The following is a 12,332-nucleotide window of genomic DNA, read 5'->3' as shown; positions in this document are numbered from 1 at the left end:
GTGATGTCACTGACCATGTCATGACATGTAATATGTGACATTATCAGCAGTGCATTGCAGGTGCGCAAGTTATAGTTAGCTGAACTAACTATAACAGACAAATTTCTCTGGTTTTATATGAGTCAAATGTCCAACTAATTATAACGTCCCTGAAACCTGTGTTTTTTTCGTGAATTTCAAAGGTTTTTTAAATGCTAATTTCATAATTTAATGTTTATAAAGCCTATATTTTTTCTTTTTTGTTTTGTAATATTTTGGAACTCTATTATACTTCTTTTTTTTCTACTTTAAAAATGATGTCCCCCACAAAATATGTATATATATATATTTTTTTAAACTGCACTCCCATACCGGTAGTGTACCAAGCTCATAACCACGCGAATCCTATCTGCTATATTGCTAAACTCGAAAATGATACGCATTTCGTATCCGATGGGTTCATGGCACTTGGTCCCGCGTAACATCATATAAGTATGAGGTCACGCCAGCTGCTACTTTGGTATCTGACGGGTACGCAGTACCAAGCCGCACGTAACTTCATGTATGTATGGTGTCGCGCCCGCTGCGCATTGCGTATGCGACGAGTGCATGCTGCCAGGCCCTGTGTTATGGCATAGACGTATGGTGTCGCACCGGGTACTCCATTTCCTCGTTTTGTTTTATGTCTCAAAACTAAACTAAATCTAAATACCTTTAAACTGTATATGAGAGCGAGCGGTAATCTAAAATATTTTAAACATTTATATATTTCTAACTGTAATAAACTTATATTATGATAAATATAATTTCTCAAATTCAGGTGCGGCCTCCTTGCGCCCTCGATACACGATTGCCACATAACCTTAAAAAAAAGCATTTGATTAGTTCATAGCATTTCCCATTGTAACAGTTGGAGGACCCCACCCATTTTAGTAATTCTCTCTTGATGAGACACACCCCTTCTGCTTAGAGAGCTTTTTTGAAAAGTTTTTTTGTTTTGCTGTGTACACATATCTTATACTACACATTGTAGAGTTATTTGAATTAGAATGTACACAAGTTGCTAGGGACTTAGAATGTTATGATTGAAAGGAGAGTAGTTTGAGCTGTGAAGCTGATGGAGGATGAAGCTGGAGGTACCTGCTGTTAAATACTAATAAAGAAGATTATTCAACATATGAGTGAGAACCTCTTTACACTGGCAATCAGGGAAACTAGAAGATATTCTGCGCAAGGGGCAGATTGTGTTGTAATTCCACCTTTGGATTCATAACATTGGAAGAAAATCATCCTCCACACTATGAGTAAATTGATTAAATTCATTGACTATTGGCTGAAGACCATTGAAGGAACTGTTGAGCTGCGAGTTATGAGAGTCAGACCTTAAACAAGAGTATTGAGAAGGACATTTTACTCCTTAACAGATTTATGCTATATGATCTGTGCTATCTGTGAGCGGCTTGCATGAATTCTAACTTTAAATTGCTACATGAGTTCTACAAGTGTTCATCCAGCTGTGGATTACACTAAAGATTTATTGCTTCGATAAAATCATCTTCCTAGACTGGACATTTCCTGCCTTAAGCTATCAAAGACTATCGTTACCGTTGTTGGCTCGATAGTCACCTCGATCGTTAATTGATTGGTTAGTCTGGATTGTGATCTTGTACAACCAAAAACTTTTTTTGTTAACTATAGAGGATACGCAGATTGAACTATTCAGCTGTAAAATAGAAGCAAGTATAGAATCCTACCAAGTTTAAAAGATGTGCTGCTGATTCTATCCAGGCGGGTGAAGTTGAGCGCGAGGTTCTGAGCGAGGGGATTGCGAAGAAGCAAATTTCAAAGAACTTGCTGCTCTCCGACTCACCGTAGGGGAAAGAAGTTCCAAATGCGACAGAACTAACGTCAACGCCAACTTCCTTTTGAAAGTGAATTAAATCAACGCTGCGTTGTGGCCATCCTACAACGTTGGGAATACTTCTATTTATCAACATTGAGATAGCGAGAAAGTTTATTATATGACCTTACAGATGTTAGAACCAAGATTCCCTACTAAAATAAATGTTGTTCTTGAAAGGAATACATGTTTCTGTAGGTCTCAAAAAGGAAATGAGGATATTGCAACTTATCGCCTGGTAGGAGCTCAGCTTCACCGCTCCTGGGTTGGGCATCACCTTATCGGTGGATATCCCCCGCTAACCCAGCCATCCACCACACATCAACATTGTATTGGACTGCGAAGTTTCTCCTGGACCCGGAATATATGATTTGGAGTCGCCTACCTGACTTGATGCGCTCACCCGTCTCTGACCCACGGCGCCCAACATCCTCGAGGCCGTTACGTTCGTTGGATCGCCCTGCACATTCTCCCTTGGATGAGGCCCACACTCCCTGCTCTGGAGTCCATCAAGTCTGCAGTTCCAGCATCGGCTTTTTCCGAGGACAATGGCGCTCGTGGTATCGGCACTCTGATGGATTCATTCTAGGCTCTGGTTCTTTACTCGTCCCGTGTTGATGCTCTGTCTCCTCAGACGCCTGGGACGGTCTGCCTGCTAACCGGACTCAGCTGTTCACTGAGAGTGATGGGATCACCGTCAGATGGAGTCCTGCTCGTGAGCTTCTTGCCCTGGGAGGCTGTGACGTGGTGAATCTGGACACTGGTTGTGAGTGCTGCAGCGCTGGTGGGGGGTGCGGCGTGTCTGACAAACTATTGCTAGTTCTGGCTGTAAGTGGGTGGCACTATCGGATGCGGATGCAGACTATTGGTGATTGCTGTGAGTTCCTCGGGATGATCTGCGGGGACTACGGATCGGCTTCCTCTTGTGCTCTGCATCCCATCAAGGCTTGGGGGCACCAGGCTCTGTGATGCCTTTGTGCCATATTGTTATCTATTGGGATGGAGCGTCTGTGATGCCACTAAACCGGTGATGTCCGTCTGGTAGTACATGTAATGTAATGTAATGTAAAAAGAACTTGTAAAGCGCAACTAACACCCAGCAGTTTCTTGGCGCTAAAGCATAAGGAAAACAAACAGTCCGTGGGGCAGGAAGCGTTAATTGTAAGCATTACGGAACAGATGAGTTTTTAGAAGGGACCTAAAATGGGTGTAGGGAGAGGCTAGTCTTAGACCTAAAGAGAGGGCGTTACAGAAGGACGGGGCAAGGAATGAGAACCTCAGTCCTCCCTGTTTTTTGCGTTTGAATGTCGGGACTTGGAGTAAGGCCAGATGGGAGGAGAGGAGATTGCGAGAAGGGACGTATGAGTGCAGTAGTGAAGAGATAAACGAAGGACCTGTGCCAGCAAGAGACTTAAAAATAATGCAACCCCGTTTGAACTTGCAGCGCTCAGAGACAGGGCGCCAGTGGAGGGATTTTAAAAGAGGGCGGACGTGTTGGTATTTGGGCTGATGATGAATGAGCCGTGTGGCCTGGTTCTGGATAAGTTGTAGCCTCTTTAGTTGGTAAGCCGGTATGCCAACATAAAGGGAGTTGGCATAGTCTATCCTGGAAATGACTAAGGCCAATAGGACCAGGGTGAGGGCCTCGGTGGTCAGGAATCGGGCGATCTTTCGAATTTTTCTTAACTGAATAAACCTGGAGGAAACTACCGCATTGATCTGGGGTTTCATCGTGAGGTCATTACTGATAATGACCCCAAGGCTTTTTACTGAGCTGACAGGGTTGGGGGGAGGGCCCAGCCTCGTGGGCCAAAAGGTGGATTTCCAAGGATTGGCTGCACCCCCGACAAGCACCAGCTCTGTCTTGCAGGGTCGAGCTTCAGGTGATTCATCCCCATCCAGTTGCTGATGTGACAGAGAGTGGATTGAAAGTTATCAATGGATTGGTCCGTAGAGTTGATATCGAAGACCAGCTGGATGTCATCCGCGTAATTGAACGCGGTGACGCAGCTACCTCGTAGGGACCGAATAAAGGGGGTGAGGTATAAATTAAAAAGAAGAGGGGATAAGGAGAAGCCCTGCGGGGCGCCACAGGGTAGCTCAACCTCGTCAGCAGAAAACTGAGAGAGCCGAACCGCCTTGCGGCGGTTGCTCAAGAAGGAGCAGACCCAGTCTAGGGCAGTGCCCTGGATGCCAGCCTCCCTGACATGGCCGACCAGAATATCATGGTCGACCGCATCAAAGGCGGCCGACAGATCCAGGAGCACCAGAACCTGGCTGATGTTGGAGTCCGCCCCTCTCCGCAGTTCCTCCATGACTGAAAGTATAACATATTCCGTAGAATGATTGGGTCTGAAGACGGCCTGTTGGGAGTCGAGAAAATGAGAGTCTTCGATAAAAGTACTCATGATGTTAGTCACGTGCTACTCAAGAACTTTGCTGAGGTAGGGAAGAAGGGAAATGGGGCGAAAGTTGCTCATGATCGTAGGGTCTACTGTAGGTTTTTTGAGGATGGGCATGACCTCGGCACTTTTGAATGACCCGGGAACTGTGCCAGAAGAAAGAGAATTGTTCAGCAGTGCCAGAGGAGGGGAAGGACAGGCTATGAAAGCCTCACGGAGGATCAAGGGAGGGCAACAGTCGGTAGGGGATCCAGAGGCAACCTTCTTTAGCAGGGCAGGAAGCTCCATCTCCGAGATGGAGGGATCTGGGTCAGCTGGTTGGGGTTGGGAGAAGGCGAGGAGAAGTCGGACCTAAGGGGGTAAAGCGGGGCTGCGGATAGAATGCTATTTTTGATATTGGCAATTTTCTCCACGAAGAAGACATTTAGGGAGTCGCAAAGTGCACGGGAGGGGAGATGTTTAGCGGTAACCCTGTCTGGGTTTGACAGCTCTCCCACGATAGAAAAGATGTCTTTGGTTTTGGTAGCGGTGTCAGCAAACTTATTTGAAAAATAAGTGGTCTTAGCTTGTAGGACCGCTATTTTGTATTCTTTAAGCAGGGTTGTGAAGCGCAGTTTCATGTCTGGAACGTAACTGCGTCGCCACTGGCGCTCGGCCTGCCTAAGGCCCAGCCTCAGGGCTTTGAGGTCCTCAGTGAACCACTTTTGGGCGTCATGCAGGCGTTTGAGCTTAATCTGTCTGAGTGGAGCCACGATGTCGCTGGCTGACTCCAGCCAGTGTGTGAGGGCAGAAGCTTGGGTGTCGATGGAGCCCAGATTAGAGGGGGTGGAGGTTCTAAGTAGGGTGACAAATTTGCTGAGATTGGCCTTGTTCCAGTTCCGGGCCGAAAGGTTGCCTTCCAAAGGTCTGCTAAGGCCGGGAGTAGTCATAAGAGAAAAGGAGATTATGAAATGGTCTGACCATAGGCAAGGTGAGATGAGAGGGGCAGATATGTCCAGGTTGGAGGTCCAAACCTGGTCCAAAATGTGACCCTTAATGTGGGTGGCTGATTTTATGTGTGGCAGACAGTTCATACTAGATAGGAGATCAGTAAATGAGACAGAGCAAGCATTCTCCTTTACATCAGAGGGCCAATAATTAAAGTCGCCTAAGACTAAGATTTTAGAATTATTAATAATAAGTTGGGAAAGCATGTCCCCAAACATCGTAGGAAAATTAGGCATAGACTAGGGGGGACGGTAGACTAGGAAACAGATAAAAGGGGTAACTGAGGATTCCAGTCTCAGCACAAGATAGTCGACCGAGGGGATGCCGACTGAGGTCAGGGCGGAGAATCGGATGGAGTTTTTAATAATTGCTGCTGCCCCACCTCCGGCCTACCGGAAGCTCAGTTTGCCTGGAGGATGTAGTAGCCAGCGGGGATTGCAGCAAGTATGTCGGGGACAGATTCATCATTAAGCTATGTCTCCGTTAACAGCAGTATATCCGGTTTCTCAGAGTCTAACAAAGCAAAGATTTCCAGCTGGTGTTTTACCAGTGAGCGTGTGTTAAGATAGGTCACTGTGAGATTGGAGTATGGAGTCCTTTTGTTAGATAGAGGGTTGATAATTGAAGGGGGGCTGAGGGCGAAGGGGTTACTATCTCAGGAAATATGTCTCTAGCACAGAGGAACCCCAGTGACTCAAAGCCCGGCAAAGTCGCGGGGGGGGGGGTAGGCCCATGGGGATGCAGTCGGATCAGATCTGTAGAAGTGTATTGAATGAAACCGGCAGGGGGGCATGCCCCGTGCCCCGGCTGGCCGCGGACGGGCGCAGACGGGCTTGCCTTAGGCGCGCCTTCGGCACGCAGACGGCGTGCCCGCTGCGTGTCCGGTAAATACACATGCTTTATAGGCGGCTGGGGGTGTTGGAAGGGGGCGTGGCCAGCAGTAGTGGGCGTGTCCAGGGGAGTCCCAGGAATGGCAGCAAGAACGTAATCTTGAACCCGCGGCAGCGATAAATCTGCTGTGCGGGGGGTGCCTGGTGAGTGCTAAGAAACAATAAGTGCCCAGAGCGGGGGATCAGTAAGTTAAAAAAAACACAATTTTATGCAATTTTTAAAATCTGCAAGCTGTCGATTCTCCCGGCTTCCGCCTCAGGAGGTTGCTTTCAGTATACGGCGCTTGTATTCAGCGCGCGTTATGTAGCCTTGGCGAAGGGGGCGTGGCCAACAGTAGTGGGCGTGTCCTGGGGAGTCCCAGGAATGGCGGCAAGAGCATAATCTTGAACCAGCGGCAGCGATGAATCCGCTGTGCGAGGGGTGCCTGGTGAGTGCTAAGAAACAATAAGTGCCCAGAGCGGGGGACCGGTAAGTTTAAAAAAACACAATTTTATACAATTTTTAAAATCTGCGAGCTGTCGATTCTCCCGGCTTCCGCTTCAGGAGGTTGCTTTCAGTATATGGCGCTTGTATTCAGCGCGCGTTATGTAGCCTTGGCGAAGGGGGCGTGGTCAGCAGTAGTGGGCGTGTCCTGGGGAGTCCCAGGAATGGCAGCAAGAAATCTTGAACCCGCGGCAGCGATAAATCCGCTGCGCGGGGGTGCCTGGTGAGTGCTAAGAAACAATAAGTGCCCAGAGCGGGGGATCGGTAAGTTTAAAAAAACACAATTTTATGCAATTTTTTTAAAATCTGCGAGCTGTCGATTCTCCCGGCTTCCGCCTCAGGAGGTTGCTTTCAGTATGAAAGCAACCGGTATCTGCTTAAGGCTCGTCTGCTCCCTCTAGTCCCCGCTCTCCTTTGGCTCCATAAAACCAGAGTTCTCATCTGAGGCTGATTGATGGCCCCCGTCGTCCTGGTTATCACTGTGGCCATCTTGGAATCTCCTCTTTAGATCACTTGCTCACCTCCCCTATCCGCCATCTTACGGTGTCCCTGCTGCCTGGGTGGAGTATTTCTCAGCATGCACTCCATCGTCTGAGATGCTATTTTTGCCAGCAACTTCCATCGATGCTCAAATGTTAAATACTGATACGTAATCTGTGTCCTGGTTTCCTCAAGGTCATGATTTGTTTTGTTTTGGGGAACTGATACGGGGTCCACCTGGCCCTTTCTAACCCCTTGTATAAAATAAAATAAACGGGACCTCTGCAACTTTTTCGCACACTTGGTCCGTTGTTGAAATGTTTTAAGGCATGCAAATGATGATGATGATCATTCTCATTGCTAACCTCTGTGTGCTCCCTCTGGGACTTTTGTCAGGGCCCAACTGAATTTTAGGGCACCCACCTTCTCTGTGTTTTATTTTCGCCTCCTTACTATCTTCCCATTGATGTAATCTCTCCCGTTTTTCTCTTCAATACCCTATTTCTTTTAGGAAACAATCTGCAAAAGATCAGATCTATCTTCTACGGCTAACTAATAGAACTCTCTCATCTTGCCTTAGCCTGGAGCTCCACCTTGTGGCCTGACTATGTACATTGTCCCACACTTTTTCCCTTATATAACTTATTTCCTCTAGCCCTCTGTCTAGACCTTCCTATATGCTTTTTTTAAATTTATTTTTTTTACTTCATTTAAGATCGCCTATCAACATTTACCTGTTGGTCTGTAGAAATACTAGAAAAGCATGTTAATATTGTCTCTACAGTTTTCATATCCTGTTGATAACCTAGCTTCACCTTCAAAATAACGTTGCACTATTCTTCCATTCCTGATCTGCCATTTTTTTTGCTCTGCCCCAGACCGTCTAGACTACTTTATCTTACACTCCTGTGGAGGCCATACTATTACTTCAACCCTCTCTCTATCTTGACGGTCCTTATAATTTCAGCTGAGTAGGAACACTTGGTAGACTGTCACTATATAATGCGTCATTAATTTTCGGCAAGGACCCACTAACCTCGCTTTCCACAACCTGCTTATTATATGTGAATCAGTGTCAATCAGTATTTAATGTGTGATATATTGTTATCTTACTAGCCTGGTCGCCTACCTCTACCTCTCTCTCCTTGCTCCACTCGCCTTGTTCAACCAGTTTATAATGTGTGAATCAGTGTCAATCAGTATATAATGTCTGATATATTGTTATCTTACCAGCCTAGTCATCTACCTTTCAAATCTTAAAACCCCATGTCCTACCCTACCACTGCCCCCTAATTTCCCTTTCCCCTCCCTAACCCCCTAATCCTCTACTCTCCTAACCCTGCTCCCCCCAGATTTGATGCCGTAACGCCCTAAAACTCTACCCCTCCCACTCCCTCTCCTTCCGCGCTCCAACCTTTAGCCCCCTTCTTCTTAAAATGTCCCCCTCTCCCACTGCGCTCTTTCCCTTAGCCCCCTCATCTATATCCCCCCAACCCTTTGCTCGCTCCCCTTCTCTCTACTAGCCAAACCTCACCACCATGTCTCGCCTCAATACTACCCACACACCACCCCCCCTCAGACCCCATCTGACAAACAGGTCGCCCTCACCAAACACGGACCCAACTCCTGGACCATTCCATATCGTCCCAACCTTTCGAAAAATGCCAAAAAGAATCTTAAACATACATTTTTAAAACGATACCCCAAAACCCTTATCGAAGACAACTATCACAGCCACACGTCCCCCATTAAAACTAACTATATTTTCTGCACCAAACGCCCCTCCAAATGGAAGAGCACCTTTTTACGCCACCTCCCAGTATCTAGCGCAATCAGAATGCCCCATGGTTTTAAACTTGCCACTTCTCCTTCCTCGTTCTTCCTTGGTGATATAACCATCTCCATATACAAAACTGGACATGTCTTAATCCAAGCCTCTGAACAACACCTCACAATTTTTGAATTCCTCTTCAGCACTCTTCTAACCAGCTGACACTACCCTCTCCCCCTTCAAAACCCTCCCAGTCAATCCATCCCTCAGTACACCCCTCAACCGCCACAACTTCTAATCCTCTCCCTAATGACAGTCCCCACACAACAACTACTACTCTGGCTCCCTCACTTGAACTCTCCAGCCCCTTCCTCAACAAATGACACTTCTATGTCACCCTCACCTGAACCCTCCCCTGGCGTACTCTTGTCCCCTCTCCCCACTCTAGCTCCCTTTCACACCCATTCCCAACTCTCCTCTACCTCCCAGAGACTAACACCACCCCCCCACGACACTCCCCCCGTAATTACACATCCTCCTCCGCAGCACCAGGTATACCCACTTCTCTGGAAACATCCCCCCCGTTCTCCACTAACCCACTCCTTCAATTTCCCATATCCCCTAATGTCCATCCACTTCCAACACCCTATCACCTCCCTAACACCACTTCACCCCGTTTAAACCATCCCCTTATGACTGTTTCCCCCAAGGTCATGACCCCCTCCTCTAACCTCTCACGCACCCACTACGCCAATACCACATCCTCTTTCACACCTCACATGCTCCCCTCATCTTCCCCCCTTCCCCATCTCCCCCCTCCAAGCCATCGCACGTCATTCCCATCCCTCCCTCCTAACACTGGGCCATACTACCCTCCCCTCCCCTGGCCTCCCACAATCCTCATTTAAACACAGACCTACCCACACTACTTCCCCCGGATGAACTGCTCATACCAAGAGGTCAATCTCGTCTCTCTAGTCACTCTGCCCCTAACACCCCCTCCACTCTAACCACCTCCACCTCCCTCCTTCTTAACCTCAGCTAGACACTTCGCAACTTGGACGATAATCTCGTTACCCTAGCTACCGAACTTACCCTACTCAGAAAAGATTTAAATCGATTCAAATCCCACCAACCCACTGCCTGCCCCTCCTGGCCACCCCCCTGTATGCTAACCCTCAAAAGCTCTTAGATCCCAAACATGGGTTAACAACGCCACTCCCCTCTCGCTCTCACAGACCCCTTCGAACCACTGACACCTACTCCGCCCCTGACCTCTCTGCCCTCTGCCCCACCTACCTTAACGACCCCCTACCTAAAGAATCTCCCCCAGCTCACTCGAGAATCCCTGTTATTCTGGGGACCAGCAGAATCCCTGAGCCTTCGAGCTCCCCAAGGCCTGCCTCCCAACTCACTAGTATTCAATTACTCCCCCCCTATCGCCAAACCCAAACCCCTGACCTGCATGCTCGTCAAGTGCTGTTCCGCTGTCCGACATGCGACTGAAATCTCAGAAACCATTCTTAACGAAGACACTGATATCGCATTCCTCACTGAAACCTGTCTCAAAGACCATTCAACACCCATCATCAACCTTCTGACCCCTCCTGGCTACCCTATCCTCAGAAGAGATAGACCTGAAAAAATAGGGGGTGGCCTAGCAATCATTTTTAAAGAAGAACTTCAACTCTCCCCTATTAATTACACTGACTACACAACCTTCGAATACTTAGGCGTCAAACTCAAAATGAAATACTCCCCCCCTATACGAATGCATAACATCTATCATCCCCCGGGTGAACCCCTTCCCTTTGCAGAAGAATTCTCCGACCTCCTAACTAAATCATTACTTTCCAGCTCCAAAAACCTTTTCCTTGGAGATCTCAACCTCCACTGGAACGAACCTAATGACCCGGCAATCAACCTCATCAATAATCTCCTTGAGATTAGTGACCTCAAGCAACTTTGCCTTTCCCCTACCCATGCCAAAGGAGCTATTCTAGACGCAATCATCTCCAACCCAGATCTTACATCCCTATCCAACACCATCCCCATCGACTGGTCTGACCACCATCTCATTCTGTTCACAATATCTCCCCCAGCCCCTCCTGCCCGAACAAAAATAAATAAAGCTACAATTGTAGCTACAAATGTTAAACAAATCCCTCCTGGCGCACTGGAACATAAACTCCAATCCCAACTTAGTCTCACCTCCCCTTGTTCAAATGTTAATGATCTCACTTAGCATTTCAACAAAACTGTAACGGAGGTGCAAGACCAACTTGCCCCTCTAAAAACTAAAACATTAAAAAATGCCCCCTCTAAATCATGGTTCACACTAGACCTTAATAAAGAAAGACGCTCACTGAGACTGGCGGAAAGAACATGGAAATAACACCCCTTCACATCCCATCTTGCCCTCCTTAGAACTGCAAGATGCTCTTACAAAAAGCACATATTTTCAGAGAAAGCGTCATTCTTCCGTCTTCACCTCTCTCGTGCCAAAAACAGACCTAGAAAACTGTTCAACATTATTAGAAACTAAACCGCCCCGGCACCCCTTAACCCGGTAGCCTCCACTAACAAAAGTGAAGAAATTGCCAACTTTTTCTGTGAAAAAATCGCAAAAATAGACCGCTCTTTTATCGATACTCTACCCTCGCTCACCCCTCAACCACCCCTGATTACCGCACCTCTTCCACCTCTCCCCTTGAACACTTCCCTGATCCCCTCCCCCTCTCCCTTCTCTTAACCCTCCGGAACCCATTTCCCTTCCGCTTAAAAATAACGCCTCATGGCATAATATCCACCCTGTATCTGAACAGGAGGTCTTCATCATTTTAGCCAAAATCAAACCTTCCTCCCACACCAAAGATCCTCTCCTTTCCGCACTCATCCAAGATCTCTAACATGTCATTGTTCCCTACTGGACCAACATCATCAATGCCTCCCTCTCAACAGGGAGTGTGCCCATCTCCCTTCACCTCGGGCAAATCACTCCCATCCCCAAAAACCCCAAAGCTGACCCCAACGACCCTAATAATCTCTGTCCCATCTCCAACCTCCCCCTCCTCTCCAATGTCCTGGAAAAATTTGCCCTCCTCCAACTGGACAAACACATTGACACATTCAACTTACTTGACCCCCTTCAATCTGGCTTCCGCAAAGGGTGCAGCACGGAAACTACACTTCTCAATATTGTTGATGGTATTCACCTAGCCCTGGACAAGTGTAAGACCTACCTACCTATCCTTCTGGACCTTTCTGCGGCATTTGATCCTGTTTACCACCCAACCCTACTCAACACACTCAAAACTCGCTTCGGCCTCGGTGGCACTGTCCTTAATTGGTACACCTCCTACTTTCATCATGGAACCCAACAAATTAAAATTGAAAACTGCCTCTCTAACCCAACCCCTGTCTCCCTTGGTGTTCCTCA

Source organism: Lissotriton vulgaris, chromosome 5 (genome assembly GCF_964263255.1).
Source record: "Lissotriton vulgaris chromosome 5, aLisVul1.2, whole genome shotgun sequence".
In the NCBI taxonomy this organism is placed as follows: Eukaryota; Metazoa; Chordata; class Amphibia; order Caudata; family Salamandridae; genus Lissotriton; species Lissotriton vulgaris.
The sequence above is the reverse complement of the archived record's forward strand: the minus strand, read 5'-3'. Positions refer to the sequence as shown.